Source organism: Pseudorasbora parva, chromosome 6 (genome assembly GCF_024679245.1).
Source record: "Pseudorasbora parva isolate DD20220531a chromosome 6, ASM2467924v1, whole genome shotgun sequence".
NCBI lineage: Eukaryota > Metazoa > Chordata > Actinopteri > Cypriniformes > Gobionidae > Pseudorasbora > Pseudorasbora parva.
Window position 1 is genome coordinate 12,512,298 of NC_090177.1, and position 23,620 is coordinate 12,535,917.

The 23,620-nt window shown below is 37.3% G+C and overlaps 1 protein-coding gene across 2 annotated transcripts in view; it reads right to left on the reverse strand.

Annotated features, from left to right (window-relative positions):
* Positions 1–23,620, reverse strand: part of bcas1 (brain enriched myelin associated protein 1) — a 137,485-nt gene that overhangs the window by 86,779 nt on the left and 27,086 nt on the right. The window lies entirely within an intron of this gene.

A 23,620-nucleotide genomic window follows, 5' to 3' on the forward strand; every position in this document is an offset into this window, starting at 1 on the left:
TTATTATATTTACAGTGATGTATGTAGATGCTAAATTCTGAACAACGTGGTATAAATCTGTAGTAAAAAAAAAAAAATATATGTACAATTATATGTGCAGATCACACACACACACACACACACACACACACACACACACACACACACACACACACACACACACACACACACACACACACACACACACACACACACACACACACACGTGTGCTTGTTACACATAACATATTTAGTATATTAATAAATAAATTATGTAATAAAAGTTGTATTGTATAGTAAGATTTGGCATATGCATTTGATTTAAATATATATATACATATATATATATATATATATGATTGCTATTTATGTTTTCAGATAAATGACCCATAATCCAGTATACGTGTATTTTTTCCTAGAGGTGAGGTGTGGTTGGCTGAGATGCGCACACATTACTAGACAGAGCACAGACATCAATCATCCACCCAGATCTTGTCAGATGGTATTAAAGCACTGTCCAGTCGGCAGGTGATGATCTCTCCAGTGACGTCTGCGCTACTGAACCCCCTTTCAGACGCTCCTATGGGAATTAGCCTCTAGTAATGATTTCCATCATTATTATTCCTACCATGCATAAGGAGGGGTTTTAAAATAATTGTCTAAATTGCACATCATGACTCTAATGCATGCATATGCACATATAAGTAAGGGACACATAATGTCAGGACGGATAATGCCGTAGTGTTAATGCTGAATAATTGCCAAGCGTCAAGGTGTGTGACTGTGCATTTTGGAGGTATTTTTACAGCTTGAAAAGCATGAAATTTTTGGAGACCATAAATATTCTATCAATTGGTTAGGTTCCTCTCTACTCAAAGCATGGTACCAAGAATATGTATCAGTTTATGATGTATAAATGGGACTTCTAGAGCTGAGTTTACATGTGTATGGAGTTACAGGTGCATTATCAGGACATACTTTTTTTTTTAGATAAAACATATTCTTGTAGATTAGCTTTTTAAGAGTATTGTTAATCCTCTAAAGTTAACCTGTTATGGAAGTTGTAGTCTTTTCTTCCCCAATTGTCATTTATATCTGATTGAAACGGCTTCTCTGACAAGACAAAATGTAGGGTGGGACTTGATTGGATGGTTGTGGTTTTCATCTATACAATATTCCATAAATAAATTGTCGAAAATGTTATTTCACGAGGAATTTAACCAGAATGTATATAACAAATATCAACTGCTTAATTGTTATAATGGCAAAAGTATAGTACATCCTACTTTACCTGCAAACATAAAGTATATCACATAAAGCAATATATACTATAAATCTCAGCGGATATATCACATCCAAATGTTTTAAATACATACTCACGTGAGCTGATATATACTATTAAATAGCAATTTGATTTTTACTACATTATCCCCCAGTTCTTTATATGAAGTTGTATATATAAATATGTCCAACTTTACCCACAGACATACAGTATGCTTACATACAGCGATATACACTCACCTAAAGGATTATTAAAAACACCTGTTCAATTTCTCATTAATGCAATTATCTAATCAACCAATCACATGGCAGTTGCTTTATTAGGGGTGTGGTCCTGGACAAGAAAATCTCCTGAACTCCAACCTGAATGTCAGAATGGGAAAGAAAGGTGATTTAAGCAATTTTGACCGTGGCATGGTTGTTGGTGCCACACGGGCTGGTCTGAGTATTTCACAATCTGCTCAGTTACTGGGATTTTCACACACAACCATTTCTAGGGTATACAAAGAATGGTGTGAAAAGGGAAAAACATCCAGTATGCGGCAGTCCTGTGAGCGAAAATGGCTTGTTGATGCTAGAGGTCAGAGGAGAATGGGGCGACTGATTCAAGCTGATAGAAGAGCAACTTTGACTGAAATAACCACTCGTTACAACCGAGGTATGCAGCAAAGCATTTGTGAAGCCACAACACGCACAACTTTGAGGCGGATGGGCTACAACAGCAGAAGACCCCACCGGGTACCACTCATCTCCACTACAAATAGGAAAAAGAGGCTACAATTTGCACAAGCTCACCAAAGTTGGACAGTTGAAGATGTTGCCTGGTCTGATGAGTCTCAATTTCTGTTAAGACATTCAGATGGTAGAGTCAGAATTTGGCGTAAACAGAATGAGAACATGGATCCATCATGCCTTGTAACCACTGTGCAGGCTGGTGGTGGTTTAATGGTGTGGGGGATGTTTTTTGGCACACTTTAGGCCCCTTAGTGCCAATTGGGCATCGTTTAAATGCCACAGCGTACCTGAGCATTGTTTCTGATCCATCTCTGACCATGTCCATCCCTTTATGACCACCATATACCCATCCTCTGATGGCTACTTCCAGCAGGATAATGCACCATGTCACAAAGCTCAAATCATTTTTTAAATTGGTTTCTTGAACATGACAATGAGCTCACTGTACTAAAATGTCCCCCTCAGTCACCAGATCTCAACCCAATAGAGCATCTTTGGGATGTGGTGGAACGGGAGCTCTGTGCTCTGGATGTGCATCCCACCAATCTCTATCAACTGCAAGATGCTATCCTATCAATATGGGCCAACATTTCTGAAGAATGCTTTCAGCACCTTGTTAAATCAATGCCACGTAGAATTAAGGCAGTTCTGAAGGCGAAAGGGGGTCAAAAACAGTATTATTATGGTGTTCCTAATAATCCTTTAGGTGAGTGTATATTGTATAGCAAATTTCAACTGTTTGATTGCTTGTATCGTCACAAAATGTAAATGATATTATCGTCCAGCTCTAATCTGCTAAATGCGAATATATAAGGCATGAAGATATTAAGATATTATTATAAATAACATATTTAAACAACATGGATTGTGAAAAGTGCTATAGAAATAAATGTGACTTTTAAAGGGGCTGCATGTTGAATTAAGAAACCCTTGTTTTTAGCGTCACCGGTGGCTATTAAGTAAACTGTGTGCTCGCACTCGTGCACACAGTGTTGCTAGGCAGTTGCTAGGGTGTCTGTGGTGTTTCTAGTGGCTTGCTAGCAGTCAAAATGGTAAGCCAGTATCACTGTATGGGCCTTATTGGGATGCTCAAACAAGCAATGTTTTGATAGAGTCCAGGAAATCATCTTACAAACGGCTTATTTAGAGTTGTCTCTGCATATTAAGCTGGAGAAAGTTTTCAAACTGCGGAAAAATATTACACACATCACCTCTAAATAGAAAGGCCATTTCACATAACATCATCTTTTAGAAGACATTAAAGCGGCAAGATAAAGGAGGGATGAGAGATGCAAAAAGTTCAGTTCTCTTTAATGAACTCACCCTTGGGTGTAAGAGGGAACATAGAAATCAACGCACGCACACACGCACGTCGTGTTTCCATGTTTTATGGGGACTTTCCATAGGCATAATGGATTTCATACTGTACAAACTGTACATCCTATCCCCCTACACTGCCCCTGCCCCTAAACCTACCCATCACGGGAAACATTCTGCACTTTTACTTTCTCAAAAAATTCCTTCTGTGTGATTTATAAGATGTTTTCCTCATGGGGACCTAAAAATGTCCCCACAAGGACAAGGATTTCAGATATTACCATCTTTGTGGGGACATTATGTCCCCATAACGTAAGGATTACCAGGACACACACACACACACACACACACAGCGAGAACTGAATGCAAGAAGAGTATGGAATGCCAATTAATTCAAATATTTTCCTTTTTGTTTAGTGCACATTTTGGGGACACAAGCTGAATATACTAAAGCCAAGGCTGTCGATTTAACTTAATTTTTTTACACTTAATTAAACATCCAAATAAATACATTAAATAATTCAAATTAATAAATTTGCACTTAAAAAAAGTATTTAATGTGTATTAATGTTCAGTTTATCTCACTCATGCATATCTGTTTTATTTATCATTTTGTGTATGTCGCAAAGTGATTTACGGAGGATTTTTTTTCTAACAGTGATCTCATTATCTTTTATGTGGAAACAAATATTCTGTAGCATACTGTGACAGCAGGATATATGAATCACTAGAGTTTGGGATTTCACAATAGCAAGATGTCCTCTGTCTGCGAAACAGCTTCGAAAATACTACAAGGTCACTTTAAGGTCACTTTTTGAGAGAAAGTTCAGGTCTGTGACTTTCTTTAAACACGTTTTCTTCAAAAGCTTAATATATGGATTTAGACAGATGTCTTATAGGGAAGAACCGAGACAAACTGAAGCTGGATACTGTGATCAGTGTCCAAAATGAATTATTTAGCTGTCATGGAGCAAACTGAAAAAAAACATTCTGGTTTTATTTTCAGAATTTGAGTCAGTGGCCAGGGACTTTTGTGTTGCCTGTCCTGTATGCTGGTTATGCAGTAGAGAAAGCTCTACAATCGGTTCATACTTAGGCCGGAGACACACTGCAAGCGTGGCGTTTCTGCTGCGTGTCAGCTGCGGGGCGGCTGCCTGGCGTTTTCTCTGCCTTTGCACACCAGAGGCGTGTCTGACGCGGCGTCTCTGCTGCTGGGAAGCCCTATACTTCATGTTAAATATAAATATATTGCCTATTGATACAGCAAAGACAACGTCGGCAGTAGCCTATTGACCATACATATATTTGGCATTGACGGCAAAATAGGCTACAGAATATTTCGTTCTGTATTGACAGGTTTAATATTTCAAAACGATAATTATGTTGTTTTTTGTTATTACAAGTAGGCCTATATCTGCATTTATGTTAACCTAAAGACTTTTACACATGAAAATGTCATTTATTAATATGTATTCGTGTCAAAATGGTATATAAACCATACTTTTCCTATGCTGTTTTGCCTAGAAACGCTTCCAACACGCTCGCGTGTCGCGTGAAAAATAGGCGACTCTTCTATTTGAAGCATGCAGGCGTTTTCCGCGCGGCTCGGACCGCGCGTGAGCCGCGCGGCTGACGCAGGCAGTATGCAAGCGCTTACCGGTTAACATGGGAGCCGAAATAAAAACGGACACGCCACGCAGCCGAGACGCTCACGACACGCTTGCAGTGTGTCCCCGGCCTAATAATAAAAAACAACATAATTATCGATTTTGAAATATTAAACCTGTCAATAGCCTACAGAACGAAATATTCTGTAGCCTATTTTGCCATCAATACCATGTATGGTCAGGCTATTTCCGACGTTGTCTTTGCTGTATCAATAGGCAATATATTTATATTTAACATGAAGTATAGGGCTTCCCAGCAGCAGCAGCGCCGCGTCAGACACGCTTCTGGTGTGCAAAGACAGAGAAAACCCTGCGCAGCTGCCCCGCGGCTGACACGCAGCAGAAACGCCACGCTTGCAGTGTGTCTCCGGCCTGTCTAGTCTAGATGGTAATAGATCCATTATTGGATCTGCTAATTTTCCATTATTATCTGGTATTGGCATCCAATTTAGTGATTTGATCACTAGAAAGGCACTGCTTAAAGATGTAAACAATGTGTTTTACACTGCCACAATAATTGTATAACTTTTTTACATTCTTCCTGAATCCAAAAACTATTCTTCCTTCATGTCACAGGGCTTCGGAAAAAAACATAGACATTTTGCGAGGTATATAAGATCATATATATATATATATATATATATATATATGAAGGAGTAAGCTCACAGGTGAAGAATGAATGAAGTGAAAGTGCTAATTTTACCAAATCAATGCTTCTGAGTTAGAGTGAATGATAGATTTATTATAATTGCACTTTTAATTGAGTGAACATGCTAATGCTTGTTTTTTTACACTTCTTCCCTTGACAGAAGTGCTTAAAAGACTAAAAGTGTTCTCCATTTTTTTGAACGAATGCCACAGAATTACCAATAACCCAGTTTATATTGCTGACATGCCCTTAAAATGAATCCAATAAACGTGTTACATAAGGGCTTAACCAATTAACGGTGTTTTCACTTCTCTAGGTCGGTTCATTTGGTCCAAACCAAGGGCAAACAATTTCAGCTTTTTTTGTTCCTTTTCACACCACACTGATTGCTTTGGTCCGAACCAGTGGAAATGAAACAAAATGCAGTCAGAGGACAACATCCGCATCACTCATTGGCCATGGCGTATTTCCTAAACTGCTTTTCGACTGGTCAGAATTTACATGTGGAAAAAATCCAGCAGAAGAGGAAAAGCCAGCAAACTACACAACTATGGAGAGACGACTGCACGGGCTGGTTTTGTCCCGGTGTATTTACCACAGTATGCAAACAATACATTTCTATAATGAAGCACAGATGCACGTAAACAACGTTCTAATGCACTGCAAATGGCGAGCGTGCATCGCTCATCACTTCAAGCGGAGGCGTGCATTATTATTCTTAACTCTGACATGCTCATCTTCCGGAAATATTGCCAACGATCTATCAGGTAATGTCCTGCACATAATGTCAGTGTAGCTGACTATGGCAGCTGGTTTAGTCCAAAATGATCCGTACTTTTGCAGTTGGTTCTGTTTGAGGTCTGGAGGTATTATAAGTCAAATTTGGATGCTTATTTCCACCAAGGAATAAAAAAATGTAATTGTGAAATAAAAACTCACAATTGTGAGAACTCCAGAATTATGAGGGGAAAAGTCAGAATTGTGAGTTTATATCTTGCAGTTCTGAGGAAAAAGTTAGAATTGCAAGATGCAAACTCACAATTCGGACCTTTTCTTAAAATTGTGTGATATAAACTAGAAATTGGGAGGAAAAAGTCAAAATTGTGAGATAAAAAGCAATTACCTTTTTTAATTTGGTTACACTTTATTTTAAGGTGACATAGTTACTGTATGGTGTACTCAAATGAAGACTCAAATGAAATGAAATCCAAACATAAACTTTAATTGTAACACTAAGGATCAGGCAGACAGGCAAATGCCTTCCAACATAACAGAGCCTGGACAAAGCCTGTAGGTGAGGGTGCAACTAAAGTAGAGAACACAAACCATGTAATGGACTACACAAGCTGAACTAAACTAACTAAGTTACAATAGAAACAAAGAAGTGGCGGGAAGCTGAACAAAGGAGCTCAGGAACGAGTCAAAATACAAACTGAAAGTCCAAACCAAAACAGAACCATGACAGTTACATTACTTAAATAAGTAGTTACCGTAAGTACTGAGTTATATTAATTTACTACATTTACTATAGAGTTATGGCTGGGGTTTGGTTTCAGGTTAGATACTAAATATGAATAAATGATTGTTATTACTATAGTAAGTCCATGTAACTAGGGATGCACCGATACCACTTTTTTGGAAAACGAGTACAAGTACGAGTACTTGCATTTCAGTACTCGCCGATACCGATACAGAGTACTTAAAAAAAAACATGATTTAAATTTACAGATAGCAGCTTTACTTTAAAAACAAGGGACTAGTTTGGAATTAAGAACACTTATTTAAAATGAAAAGCATGTTGTATGCAACATATTACAGAATAAATAATTATTTAAAAAAAATTAAACAGTGACAGTGCAACTATTTTTTTAGTATTTTTTTCATAAAAGTATATAAATTCTGCGGAATTGTTTCGCATGTAATATGGCTTGTTGCAGCGTGAAACTCTCGTCTATCCACTGGGAGGTTGGGCTAATTAGTGACACGGGGCTACTCGATGATTGCCTGTGTTATTTTCACAGCACGTGGATTGTCTCTGGACATTTTCTCTCGTCTTGCAAGAGTTTGCTGATGTGTGGGTTGTGTTGGTTTAGAAGCGTGGGTAAACTCTTTGTACTCATTACGTTGTACTAAATGCACTACCTTTTGAGCCTCCTCTGGACAATTTCGCTGAGCACAATTTGCAGTCCGCCTTTGTTTTGTCGTATTCATGCACTTTGAAATAGTTCCACACTGCTGACGTATCTTGTCTCGTCTCGCCTTCTCCCCGCTCTGAGCTGTAGCCGGGCCTGGGGGCGGGCACTCGGCACCTGTGATTAACCCCTTACACGCCGCTCAAGCATAGACATTTCTCAGACCATGGTATCGTCCCCGGTATCGGGGGACTTTTAACGAGTACGAGTACTTTCGAAAATGTGGTATCGAGGCCGATACCAGATACCGGTATCGGTATCGGTGCATCCCTACATGTAACTTTCGCTTAAAGTAAAACGTTACCTTTCATTTTTATTCACTGGTGTATACAAGCTTCTATAGAATACAACTCTTTGGGATGTTAAAAAACATCCTTTAGCCACTGCTCAAGCCCCCCAATCTGTTGACCACAATACTGGCAACACTCAGACACTGAACACAGTGTGAGTCATTACATCCATAAAGAGCGAACAACCTCTTTTTGTTCTCTTTGAAAATCCACTTGAAACCAGAGTCACGTAGCATGCGATCTGCTCAGAGAGATGCTGAACACTTCACAGGCCAGGAGGGCTCTTATTTCGGGCACGGATGTTTAACGCAGTGGTCAACAGCTGTTGTCATGGTATCAACCCGGGCAGCAGGCGCTCAAGTGCTTCCACAAACAGGCTACTTTTATGAATCTTTACCTCAGGATTGTAAGGAATTGATTCGGATCAAATAACTCTGTTATTGAATTACAGTGAAAGGAACCGTAACACATCTTAAATGATTAAAAGTAATATTTAACACTTTATCAACCATTCGTCCAGCGATATGTTTCAATTAGAGAACAATATCAATCTTGAATTGGGATATTACCCGTTACAACGGCAATAATATAAATTTTATGTTCACTGTTTGTGAGCTTAGGTAACACAATCGATCAGTTTGAGGCAGTAACTTATAAACACATAGCCAAAGACACTTGTATAAAAAAGGTAAACAAAAGGAAAGGCCTGCACGAACAAAGCAGAACTCACCGCAAAACCATGGCAGTAAGTAGCAAAGATATCTTGTTTGCACGGGAGATTTAAACGGGCCCCAAGGTCCCTCCTTGGGGGCGTCTCCGGCCAATGAGATATTGTTGTATCTACTTCTCCTGTTTGTGCATATCATTAGTGTAATGTCCGATTAAACAATTTTAAGAAAACAACTTTCCTATTGTGATCACAGTACATTTTACACAAATTTACCTTGCATCAAAATGATGAGAATCATTTATCCATCACATAGACATCAAACAGCTTGCTATTTCCATGATGGGAGTAGAAGATAGTAAAGATTCATAGGTGATACTACTGGATGAGAGCTGAGGTAATCGTGACTACACTCGCAGCATACATTCACAACGCAAAGTTCAGTCTGCCGCGTTTCAGTTCATGCCTTTGCAAGCTTAACTTTCATAGAAATTAATTTGAGAAGTTAAAAGACTTCCATTGCTCACCATAGCTCCGTTTAAATGAGTGCCTGCAGCTGCGAGCTGAGCTCTGAGTGTGATCTCCATCCCCCATGTGCGAGTTCAAAACATGCGGAAATGGCTCCCTCTGCTGGCTGTAGTCTTTAGCCTTTGGCCAAACATTCCTCCTATGATGCAAATATCAGCAATTTGCATCATAGGAGGAATTTTTCCAGAAATAAAATGCATAAATCTCTTGTCTCAGGGGGATATGAGGGGGGAAAGCACAATCATTTGAATATACTCCAGGGTTTCAACTGATACAAAGCCATATGCTAATCGCTGAAGTAACCCTTTACGTTTATTCCTCATGTATGCATTGGTATGAGGTCTTTGTGTGATGTTCAAAGAGAGTTTGGAATGTGCGGGTCGAGGAAGGAGGGGGACGAAGTTGTATCTGTCTAATGTTTGTGTTGACTCCAGGCCCGCCAGTAAGCCTTTAGCAATGATAACGATTTCAATTTATATCTGTCTGTAATAAATTAATCCCTTCTTCATGAGATTGTACCCACTATTACGCTTGTAGAACAAAAAGGAAACGCATCGTGTGACTCAGCTTGTCCTTGTGCTGGTTTTGAGATAACGAATGTTTGAGAGGGGGTCTCTGGAATGCTTTGTTGTGTCGACTCACTGCTGGAATATAGATATTCCTACAGGATGGTGCGTATGCAGGTTGTAGAGACCTGTGCATATAACAATAGCATGATGGAATCATCTGAGTTTATTTGCTAAGCAGAGGCTCAGGGCTTCATGCTTGCCTGGGATCTATTTGAAAAGCTGATATCTCCCCCGGGATGATTTGGATCTTAAAGCACAAATTATTAAGCCACAGAGCTGTGTAAGAAGAATATTTGATATTTTATATATAGTATTTAAATATCATATATTTTAGGAAAAAATTATTATAATAATAAAATATATATATTTTAGTATATTTTGGCAAAGAAATACACTGAAAAAAATACACTGAAAAAAAGTTTTTACTTTAAAATTCAATTTCACAAACAATTACAAAGAAATAGCAAGTAACATTTTATTTGACTTCTGAAGTAGAACAACTAAAATAGTTACTACTAGTTATAGTTAAAATAGTTATAGTTCTTACTAATATATATATATATATATAATATATATATATATATATATATATATATATATATATATATATATATATATATTATTATTATTATTATAATTATTTTTTCCTTTTCTTTTTTTTTTTTACAGTAGACAGGAAGAGACAGTATGATTGATATGTAAAGTGACCAGCACCCACCCAGGTATTTTTTTTTTAATTTTTTTATCTGTACTTATATCTGTATCTCTGCACAGTTTGGTGGTCTTATTTATATTATAAATATAGTGCTAAGAAATTAAACTTATCCCTAAAATTAAGGCCATATGCCCTTACAAAGTCTTGATTTAGTTTTTATACTCTACTAGAATAGGTTCATGCTTCAATATAAAAGCTGCACTATGTAACTTTTCCGTCCCCTAGAGGGTGCCTATTCAAAACAAAGGTGTAGTTTGATGACGCCAAGTTTGAGAGCAGAATCTTGGGACATGTGGTCTTCACCTCACAGCCGGTGGAAAAGAATGGAGCAGAAATCATGTTGATGGATGAGATTATTAACGTTACTGTATTATGAAGCAGAGCGGGACCGAGTGTTGAGGAGCTGAGCACGGCCGCTGGAGTGAATGTTACGCAACACACGGCTCGTGATCACAGTCGTCGGCGCCATTTCCGCTTTTCCGGTCATGAGTATGAGGTAACTCAGCTCTGTTTATCATATTAGATACATTTGAGTGTGTTTAAAAGGCTGTTATTACGTTACTCTGTGCGTTCGCTCGGGCCATCCTTAAAAATATTCTTTTTTGCCGTAACCCGACCGACCCTGTCAATTTAGGGCCGACTCAAATTATTATTATTTTTTCCTTTCAGTCCGACCGACTTGACGGTTGTAAATTTGCATTAAGACCGACCAATTTCTTTTTTTACTCTACAAACAACTAATACAAAAGTAATAAAATAATATGAAATATATTTTAGTAAGTATTATAAATATATAAATTGCTTGGGTCTACATACGAAGGCTACGTTCTTTATTTTATAGAAAAACCTGTGACGTCATCTATGTTTACACTATGGTTAATGGATGTCACACTATGGCCTGTGTGTTCGTTTCGGCTCATTCTCTCATTCACTGTAACATGAGACTATTAAAGCCCTGTTGGAGATTTCACCGCGTTTTGTGACAGGAGTCAGGACCATGGACATGTTACACACACCAGGCAAGTGCACTGCAGAGGGGAGCTCGAGGGCTTTGGGGGTTTGAGCCCCTGCCCTTTTTGAAAATTAATCAAAAGTGCCCCTCTCAACATTCATCATTACTATATTGTGGCCAATAAAACAGAATTTGAATTATAATTAATATAACAACGTGTACAAAACAGTAACAAATGGCGGAAAAGCCATGTTTATCTTGTCTCTGTCAGTCTGAAATATCGTTGTCATAACGCGTTGCTATGGGTAGTGTGCGTTTTGCTCGACTACGCGCAGCGCGTGGTGGGAGCGGCGACACTGGTTGTAACTTGAAAAATAATGCTTTATGTTCTGTCGATGGATACACGTGCTGGCTCCTCAGTGATAGGCTACACTACAACAGCGATAATAAAAGAAAAACGTGGGCAAAATGGTCTTTGTAAACTGTGTTCAATGCATGCGAGTGCTGCCGTATGACCAGTCATTTTCACCATCATCTCCCATGGGTATATTATACCCATGCAGTATCACCCATGCAGATAGGTTATAGCTACTTAATTAATTTAATTCATAAAAAAAAAATCTTTTTAATATTCAAATACACTAGTCTATATCACTAGATGCGTTGGTTTAGCAACAAGTGCAAGCCACTTCAGAGACATAGAGAGTTGCGTGTTCTGAGTTAACACAATCGAGTGTAAAAATACAAATATACATATACATCATACATTACATATCACTGGAAAATACTAAAATGAGAAGATAGCGTGAAAAGAGCTAAAATACCTGAGAAACCCAGGAAAAAAGGGAGGGTTGACAGCTATGAGTCAATGACAGCTAGCGTTGGTTGGAACTTTTTCTTAATGAATGCACCTGAAATTTATGCAATAAACATGTTTTTGACAAATATTTCAATTTGTTTGTGGTCTATATAGCCTGCAATTAGCCTATGTGCCCGAAGGCATGACTTGAAGACCCAGTCAGTTTAGATTCATACCTACGTAATCACCATCACCAAAAATTTACTCTTTTTTTTTTTACAACCGCTTAGAGTGAGTTTCAGAAATGTCCCACCCCTTACCATAACTAACTCAACCAGGCCCGCCCCTTTTTTGCTACGCCTTGGCGGGAATTATTTAAATGAGGAATATTGTGACATGTCAAGACTACAAAGCAAGAGGCAAATTCAGTGGTATCTCTTGACTGGCCGCTAGAGACTGTATCTCCTCCATGTTAAATTGCCAGGTACAAATTGTGTTTTGGGTCTATAAAGTTAATTTAGCCCTTAATTAAGGGTGTGGCCACTTGAGCTGTAGGCAGGCGTAGTTTCAGCAACCAGGCACCTTAGTTCCACCCATGTCCCGCCTCTTTGCCCATTTTCAGCCATCCAGGAGTGACAGCCGACTTTAGGCTTCAAAAATGATCTTCAGAAACCTACGGGTGACGTCAAGTCTATGCTACAAAGACTAATCTCAAGACTGCAATGGAGAAGTTTCAGGGAGTTTAGAAACTGATATTGATATATGTTTTTTTTTGTTCTGCAGCAACATTGTAGACTAAAGAAAGCTGAAATCGTGAAAAAAGCATAATAAAACCGGGAACAAAATAATTTATAAAGACTGAAATGTTTTACATAAGGCAAAACTGATTTCATTCAGGGTGTAAATAAAAAATGTGATTTACCCAAGTACATGGCTCATAACTGCATGCTATCTGCTAAATACAGTGGTATTAATTACGAAATTAGTATAATATCTGATCATTAAAACCGTGGATTCATACCTTTGAACATTCTCATCTAGAAAGAATAAGCCGTTTGTAAACTGCAGCCCATGAACTCGTGATCTCTGCTGCAGTCTGCATGAATCGCCTTGTTCTACAAGCATCTCAAAGAAGCCATGCTACTTTATGTAATTTAAATCAGCCTATTCAAGTTTTTAATGAATGCTCAAAGTCAACATAAAATCAGATCTGACCCTATTACTTACTTAATCCATGTTCCTAGTCTCTTTGTGAATGATTCACTGATGCATGTTAATTCAAATAAGAAGGGTTATCTTTAATCTTTCATCAAAATAACTTGGCAACTTTCCTTCTTGGCTAACATTACTAATCCCTTTTACTTGTTCTGCCCTTTCTCTCACCAACCACCTCCCTCCATTCTGGTCAGAGATGTGTGCATTGTAATATTGTTAAATATTATTTGAATTTAAAATAATTGCTTTAATATATTTTTAAAATGTAATTCTTTCCAGTGATATCAAAGCTGAATTTTCAGCATCATTCCTCCAGTCTTCAGTGTCACATGGTCCTTTGCAAAAATCAATAATATGCTGATTTGCTATTTAAGAAACATTTATAATTATTATCAATGTTGAAAACAGGTGTGCTGCTACATATTTTATGGAAACATGGAAATCAGGATTCTTTGGGTAAATAGAAAGTTCAAAAGAACAGCATTTATTCGACTGAACAATATTTCAAAATATAAATGTCTTTACTGTCACTTTTGATTAGTTTAATGCATCCTTTTTGAGAATATAAGTATATGCGTATATTTTAAATCTAACCACAATTGTTTTTACTCCAGAACTGATTTTGTATTAAGAAGATTGATCTTCATAAAAACACTGATCCTAAATCTTTTTGCTAAAAATGATTTCACAAATCTAAATAACAAACAAGCTAAATGTGTAATTTGATAAAATAGTCGCAAGCTATGTTTTTTATAGCTAAAGGATTTTGTTCGCATATGCAATTGTTTGAAATAAATTCTTGCAGTTTACAGTTTGTTTATTGATATTGGTGGTATGTAGCCTGACAAGCCAGACCCACATCAAGATGTTTGGTCTGGAAACTCACCATAGACAGGGCTCAATCGGAGGGGCGGGATAAACGGTTGGCTTTCAAACTCCCTCAGCACGCGATAGGATAGTGCTACCACCAACCAGAGCAACGAAGGTGAAGCGGAGCTTGTTTATAGATTAAACATTCGCCGTATCCGGTCAGCTAAACTCCGAACACATCTTCCCTTTTTAAGAATGACTTCAGTGCCGTTCTTTGTTCTTTTCTCAGAGAAAAGCTTAACTCCAAGTCTTCCAGAGTCGAAGCTGATTCGAAAGACCGCCGTTCGCCAGTTTCTGTGTTTACTAGAAGCACGCAAACGCAACTCGGCTGTCGTTATTATGGCCCCGCCCACCGACTCTATACACGATGTGATTGGCCCGACAAGAGTTAGGCGATTACAGCTCAGAAGGGTATTGAGAGTTGCTAGACGACACTCGCGGGCAGATTAAATTTGCTGCCGCTAGGGTGCGTCTAGATTTCTAGGCTAGGTGGTATGGGATTTGAGGAAAAAAATTATCTTATTAATTACTCACCCTCATCTTGTAACAACCATAAGACTATTGTTCATCTTTGGAACCAAAATTAAGATCATTCACTATGCTCAAAAGCTCAAACATGCATCACAACATGAGAATGAACCTCATTGGTTCTTGTGGAAGCTCAAACATGCATCAGAACATCATAACAATGAGAACCTCATTGGTTCTCGTTGGATGCTCATTCCATTGGTTCTGGAACATGATTGAGCTTCTGTTCACTACAACTGATGTGTGACCAACTGTGTCTCTTCAGAAAATTTAGACTAAACTGCTCAATTCATAGGGACTAGTTTCACAAGCTCTTTATATATCAAAGTGGTAACTGTATAGTTGTCCATGGAGGGACAGAAATCTCTCAGATTTAATAAAAAATATCTTTATTTGTGTTCTAAAGATGAACGAAATTTTATGTGTTTGAAATTAAAAGGGTGAGTAAATTATAACTACCATTTTTGGGTGAACTCTCCCTTTAAATCCACTCAATTAAGTTAAATGGGTTGCAAACTGCAATTTATGTTGACTTTAATGAATGTTTATTATGTTTAAAAATGTCTTGCTTCCAATCTTAACAGCCCTTTTACAGCCCTGCTTTACTAAATGCGACAGCCTTTGACAAACCAAGGGATCAAGAGACAGTTTAGCATGCAGCGCATTCACCGTCGCCGTCCACGCGGCGTGACGAGCACTGATTTCCAAAAGGAAAATGAAAAGCTCATTTGCCCAGGCAGGAAAAAGTGCTTCGGCATAGGTGATCTAAGCCCCAGTATATTATTAGTGGTTCTTATTTCTCACTCTCAACCTTCCTCACCCTATGCAGCTCTGGGTCTCTGCAGGGAACTGCTGCTAGAAAGGGATCTGACTGGATTGAGCACTTTTGAATGGCAAAACATATCCTAGCATAAGAAAAAAACAGTCTCACACAACTTGGTTGCTTATACAAGGATCATTCCGAAGTACCCACTTGGATTAACCTGGCCCAGCTCTCAAAATTTAAGTACATGGAAATGACAAGTAAATACAGACTGATATTAAGCTTGCCTTCACAAGGCAATCCTCCTCATCTTCTCATTTATTTTGATAAAAGCTCTATTTTATGATAGGGACACAAAAGGCCACATTTTTATCCTCAACAATATTTTCTTGCATTGCGACATTATTTTACAGTGTCCCTGTCCCTATTATGCTTTTTCAGATATTAACTTTTAAGGAGTGTGTAATGTGTGAATATAAAAGTATAAGAAATTACAATTTTGACTGAAGTACAATTTTGACTGAAGTACAATTACTGTCTTACTTCCTGCACAATAGGTTTGCAACACATTTGCAAATTGCCAGCCAATGGTTTTCATTGGCTGCCCGTGAACAACGACAACTTTGCCCTTCAAACACTGTAGTTAGCCGAGGCCTGGAAGAGTTTGATTCATGTGTCGACATGTCGTGGAAACACTGTTTTCTGTGCTGCAAATTGTGCGAAATCTACTTTTCAGCCACTTCCAAAGGATGAGACTCAGGCTCAAATTGATACAGTAGGGGGGACCGGGTATGGTTGTAACATTTTTTTTTTCTTCAGCACATAAAACTACTCTTTTTTTTAGCTACTCGTACACTGAAACTTTTAGGCAAAGTACCCATATTTGTCTACTACAAATGGCAATAATTTCTCTAACTATATCACAGACTTTGTGAGATGGTGACAAAAACGAATTGGTCCTTTGTAACAGGTTGTGTAACACATACTGGGCTAAGTTGTAACAGGTAGACAAAAGTACAAAAACTAAGGGTACCCCAAGTGATATGACACAAGTTTTATTTTAAATGAATGGCTGCAACAATAAAATATATGTGAATATGGGGAGTGTATGTGCACATTGTATGTGTTTGTGCATGCACAGGTGTGTGTTTGTTTGTGCATTTCTGTACATGCAGATCCATATTGGTGTGTGTGTGTGTGTGTGTGTGTGTGTGTGTGTGTGTGTGTGTGTGTGTGTGTGTCTATTTATGTGGTTTATGAGGACACAAATTTGTATAACTACATGGGTATTACACTGGTATTACACTATAAATGTGGTTTATGAGGACATTAAATGTCCTCATAATTCAAATGGCCTTAAAAACATACTAAATGATGTTTTTTTTTAGAAAGTAAAAATGCAGAATGTTTCCAGTGATGGGTAGGTTTAGGGGCAGGGGCAGTGTAAGGGGATAGAAAATACGGTTTGTACAGTATAAAAACCATTACGCCTATGGAGAGTCCCTGTAAACCACATAGACCAACATGTGTGTGTGTGTGTGTGTGTGTGGGTGTGTGTGTGTGTGTGTGTGTGTGTTGTGTGTGTGTGTGTGTTTGTGTGTGTGTGTGTGTGTGTGTGTGTGTGTGTGTGTGTGTGTGTGTGTGTGTGTGTGTGTGTGTGTGTGTGTGCGTGCGTGCATGAGAGAGCAAGAGCAAATTAACATAAACACAGGCATTCCATGGAATTATTTAAAACACAAAAATGTTCTTAGTTGTATGTAAGTGGGTATGCATAATTGTGTTTAAAACACGTTACAACCTACACTACCACTGTCACCCTTTGTTTAGCTTGCTGTATTCGCATGGGGCTTTAACATTAGCAGGAGGTAAATACACCATTGTTTACTAGAGAAACTACACTTTGACCTGTATAACTCATACAACATTATCTACAATGGTAGAAGTACTAAACAAAATATCATCTTTTAATTATTATATTATATTATATTATATTATATTATATATATTTTTAACTTTCTTACCTCTGCAGAATTAGATTTTCTGCAGTAGCTTCAGGAGAGATAGCAACACAGACTGGAAAACCTTCATGTGGGATCGTAAAGGAAGCCAGAGATAACTGAAACTGTCATATGACTTATCCGTGATTCATTGAATTGGTAGTGTTACAACTCTCCCTGTGTTACAATTATACTTGGTCTCTATTAAAACTGATAGCATCGCTAATGTCCAAATCACTGAGGAAGACTCTTTCGAAGAGCTTTTTTGACATACGTAAGCAGTACAGCAATCATGATGGACTTAGCCATCTGACCAATCAGAGTAGAGTAGGCTTTCGGAAGGAGTTGTTTAGAGAGTCTGAAGCCTTTATCAAACACTGTGTGAAAAACAATGTATATAATGAGAAAGTGTTTTATGACCTTGGATGCATGGAACCCTATTGTACAAACCAAGTTCCAAAAAAATTGGGACACTGTACAATGTGAATAAAAACAGAATGCAGAATGTGGAAGTTTCAAATTTCAATATTTTATCCAGAATACAACATAGATTACATGTCAAATGTTTAAACTGAGAAAAAAAAAATTCATGGCATCAACACATCTCAAAAAAGTTGGGACAAGGCCATGTTTACCACTGTGTGGCATCTCTTCTTTCTTTTTATAACGCAAACGTCTGGGGACAAGTTCCTCAAGTATCAGAATAGAAATGTTGTGTCATACTTGTCTAATACAGACTTCTAGTTGTTTAAATGTCTAAGGTCTTCTTTGTCGCATCTTCCTCTTTATGAACGGGCAAAAGTTTTCAATGGGTGAAAGATCTGGACTGCAGTCTGGCCTTTTTAGTACCCGGATTCTTCTTCTACGCAGCCATGATCTTATAATTGATGCAGTATTTTGTCTGACATTGTCATGTTGGAAAATGCAAGGTGTTCCCTGAAAGAGACGACGTCTGGATGGGAGCAAATGTTGCTCTAGAACTTGGATATATCTTTCAGCATTGATGGTGCCTTTTCAGATGTGTAAGCTGCCCATGACACACGCACTCATGCAACCTCATACCATCAGAGATGCAGGCTTCTGAACTGAGTGCTGATAACAACTTGGATTGTCCTTGTCCCCTTTAGTATACGGATGACCTGTTTTTCAAAAAGAACTTGAAATTTTGATTTCGTCTGACCACAGAACAGTTTTCCACTTTGCATGTACAGTCCATTTTAAATGAGCCTTGGCCCAGAGAAAACGCCTGTGCTTCTGGATCATGTTTAGATCCAGAAGCCCATGAGCCCATGTTGTGTTTTTCCATTATAGTAGCATTCCTGTATGAGAATGGTTTTCCCACCTTGACCCTTACGCACAGAGATTTTTCCAGATTATGCAAATCTTTGGATGATATTATGCACTGTAGATGATGATAACTTCAAACTCTTTGCAATTTTTCTCTGAAAAACTCCACTGCCCATCTTGACTTCTGAGAGACACTGCCACTCAGAGAGGCTATTTTTATACCCAATCATGTTGCCAATTGGTCCTCCAGCTTTTCCTTATATGTAACTAACTTTTCCGGCCTCTTATTGCTACATGTCCCAACTTTTTTGGAATGTGTAGCTCTCATAAAATCCAAAATGAGCCAATATTTGGCATGACATTTCAAAATGTCTCACTTTCAACATTTTATATGGTATCTATATTCTATTGTTAAAATAAAATATAAGTTTATGAGATTTGTAAATTATTGCAATCCTTTTTTATTCACAATTTGTACAGTGTCCTAACTTTTTTGGAATCAGGTTTGTAGGAGCCCTTCAAAACTAAATTAGGACCCTTTACAATAGCACAATATGCACACTTTAAATCACAAGTAACCACGTTCCCAAATAAACTGTAATGTTTCTAGACATTCTTTTGAATTTGCATTATTCTTAATGGTGATTCTCATTATATTCTCACTTAAAATTGTTATTTAAGCTACAATAAATTATAGCCATTACAAAAAATAACTACCATTCTTTTACAATTAAAATAATAAAATCTAGTTCTTGACAGCTTACATTCTGTACAGGTGTCATCCTGCCTTTTCTTAAATACTGGTTGACGTTTTAGAATATAGACGCGGAAATATTTTAAATGAATGCCTGTAAGTCAAAAATGCACCCAGTATACAGTATTTTAGCAAATGCATTGTGAAAAATGGAATGAGGATGTTTTTCACACCACATGGTCATTAATTTACATTAGTCTGCAGCAGAAAACCTGCACAGGTTGTGTTTTTCCCCATTGATGTTGAATAAAAATGCATCTTCAGGTCTGTTAACACCTGTTCCAAAATCACAGATGCACGATGCCATGCCAAGCTGCAATTTGTCTCTGTTTGGACCAAAAACATGAACACGTATAGCAGTCTTGGACATTTGCTTGCCAGGGCTGAAAATTTAGACAATGTACAAAATCATTAAATCCACAACGCTCTCTTCATAGACGTGAGGCTCTTTTCCAGGACAAATAATTGTGATGTGTTGGATTAGCTATTTCTGCTGCTTGTTTAGATGAACGCCAGGGCTGCCAAAGTTAGCATAATAATTTATAATTATTTAAATGTTTCGCCTAATTGCATTTATTTAACATTTTACTGATTAGAATACCACATTCCTTGGAAAATGTTACAAAAATGTGTACTATCAAAGTTATTTACTAACATTTTTCAAGTAACATAAATATAATGTTCATTCATAGTTATGTGCTCTTTAATAATGTTCTCAAAATATTATTACAAAAAACATTATTTATAAAATTTTTACTATGTATAAATAACCGTTCCGTTGGATGCTCATTTAATGTTTTTAAAATGGTACTACTTGTTTCAAAATGTTTAGAGAACATTCAAAAGCAATGCAATGTCTGCAAAATGCTCAAATGGAATGTTCCCTTAACGTTTGTATAACCAAGAATGTTTTTTAACATTTTTAAAATCAACTGGATGATTTGAATGTTCAGAGAACATTCAGAAATTACTTTTTCATATCTTAATGGAATGTTAGTAGAATGTTCTTAGAGCATATTTGGTATCACTTTATTTTAAAGAAACACGCCGACTTTTTGGGACTTTAGCTTATTTGCCGTATCCAGATCTGTATGGAAATGAGAATGTTATGTATGGACTTATCTAACACAGGGGTATACGGTGAATAAGCTAAAGTCCCAAAAAGTCAGCGTATTCCTTTAAAGGACAACTCCGGTGAGAAATGAACCTAGGTGTAATTAACAGATGGTTATAGAGTAGATCATTCTCTGGGATGAGTTTTCATGGAAATCGAATGTAAAGAGTTTTATCTCTAAAAACAGATTAGCTTATAACGCTTGTCTATGGGTAGTAAAATTAAATCGCTAGTTAATACCACTAACAAGGCTCAAAATAGCCTCACACTAACATGGTAGCATAATGAGGGTCCCTACATGCAAACCTAAGCATTGAGAACTTTGTAAGTGTACAAACAGTTTAATAAGAAGATACTTTATAAAGACAGTGCATTACACGTTCACGGACAGGCGCCATCTTGGAAAACAGTCTCGACTCATCGAGCCACGAACGCTCTGCTAAGTGATGAACTGTGACTTGGAGTCTCATATGGTCCGTTGTTTCCGGAAGAAAACACTGAAAATAAATAAATAAAAATAAAAATGTCCATGTTATTACATTTCACAAACGTAATTCCTATCGACCGGCTCACTTAGAACAGCACTCGTGGATCGATTCGTCGAGACTGTTTTCCAAGATGGCGCCTGTCCGTGAACGTGTAATGCACTGTCTTTATAAAGTATCTTCTTATTAAACTGTTTGTACACTTACAAAGTTCTCAATGCTTCGGTTTGCATGTAGGGACCCTCATTATGCTACCGTGTTAGTGTGAGGCTATTTTAAGCCTTTTTAGTGGTACTAACTAGTGATTTAATTTTACCACCGTGTGTCTACCCTGTGCCCCATAGACAAGCGTTATAAGCTAATCTGTTTTTAGAGATAAAACTCTTTACATTCGATTTTCATGAAAACGCATCCCAGAGAACGATCTACTCGGTAACCATCTGTTAATTACCCCTAGGGTCATTTCTCACTGGAGTTGTCCTTTAAGGTGACGAAGTTACACATTTCTACAGATACTTAATATAGTAATAACAGAGTAATAAATTAGTAATGTAGTAATAAATTATGCATAATTACATTTAGTAATTAATATAACTGTTCTGAATTTTATTGCGTTACACTACTGTAATCGTGTTAATTTTGTAATGCTTTACTCCCAATTACAAATAACTAAACCTAATCCACAACATCACCCTAACGTTACAGTAAGTATGTAGTTAATTGATATTACTTATTTGAGTAAGTAAAATGTAACTACATCAACAAAATAGCTTGTGTAATCATTTATTTTTGTTAGCTGGGATGCTTTCATTTGAAGGGTGACTTCCAACTTGGAAAGTTGATTTCACTGGTATGCAGAAATGTTTAGAAAATAAATGTACAGCAAATTCGAAGACAACAAAAGTCCTTTTTTAAATTATTGATCTACCTGATGGTTCATTGCCATTGCATTTAGCATGTAATTCACATAATATATAATACTTGCAAATCTGTGTGTGGAAAATGCTGACAGCATGCTCTTCAGCTGCCTGGTATAATATACTCCATCACTTGTCACTTATATGGCATATTTGAAGAGGATCTGACAGTGACCTTGGCAAACAGTATTCTGAGTTCAATGAGTCAGCAGTTCTCTGATTTAATGGCACCATACTGAACAGCAATATGTTTTTAAAATATGTAAATATTTGTTAAATATTTCGTTTTTCTTGACTTCCACAAAAGATGTAAGAAAGACTGAACCTAAGTTCACTCATGGGGCTCTCAAAATGAAGTGATATTTTGTGCATAATAGGGGTTTAATATGGACTTTATTAAAAAATGTAAATAAGTTTTTTTTTTTCATCATTAAATTCAGAGGACAGTCAGTGGAATTCTTAGACTGGGTAAACCCAGCCCGATCTGCCGGCGATTTGATTTCACCCTGCAGCTTAGGCTAAAAAACCTGCCATACTATTGGCGGGATTTAACATGATGACAATAGAGAAGCAATGGCAAGCATTTCAATGGCTTCTTTAGTTTAGCAAACAATTTGCTCAAGTGGACTCATTTTCATGTGTTTTCTTTTTGCACAACCTGCCAAAATCACTCGATGCCATTGCTGCTTCTGCAAACCGCTGATCAATGCTACAAACTAACACGTTTGTTGACACGTTTACTGCCTGGAGTTTTCGGATCGCTCTGCAAAGTAAGTCACCTGGAACGTTGGTCTGATTGGTTGAAGGACTATCCAATTGCGTACAGAGTCATTTGAACTATGCCATTGATCACGCCTCTTGTGCAGTTGAAAATACAGATCAGACTCCCCAGACCAATGTTCAAACTTAAAAGATTGAGCTTGGTATGGTGACAGCCAGACAATGGAGTTCTGCTAAATGGATTTAAATGGTAAATTGTGTTCATTGAAACATAATATAAGAGTACCAAATCCATTTGTATTATTTTTTAACAAATCTTTTTGTTATCAGATTAATTATCATTTATAATTTACTTTTTTCTTTCAGCTTTTTATTTTTATTTTTATTTTTACCAAGGATACATGCGGTTCAGAATTCTGCCTAAAGTAGATTTTTTAAAAGGTATGTACATTTACATTTTACATTTACATTTAATCATTTAGCAGACGCTTTTATCCAAAGCGACTTACAAAAAAGGGGAGAGTAATAGAAGCAACGGAACAGACAAGGCCAAAAACCTGTAAGAGCTGTAAGAAATCTCAATTAATTAGCACAATACACAACAATTTTTTTTTTTTTTTTTTTTTTTTA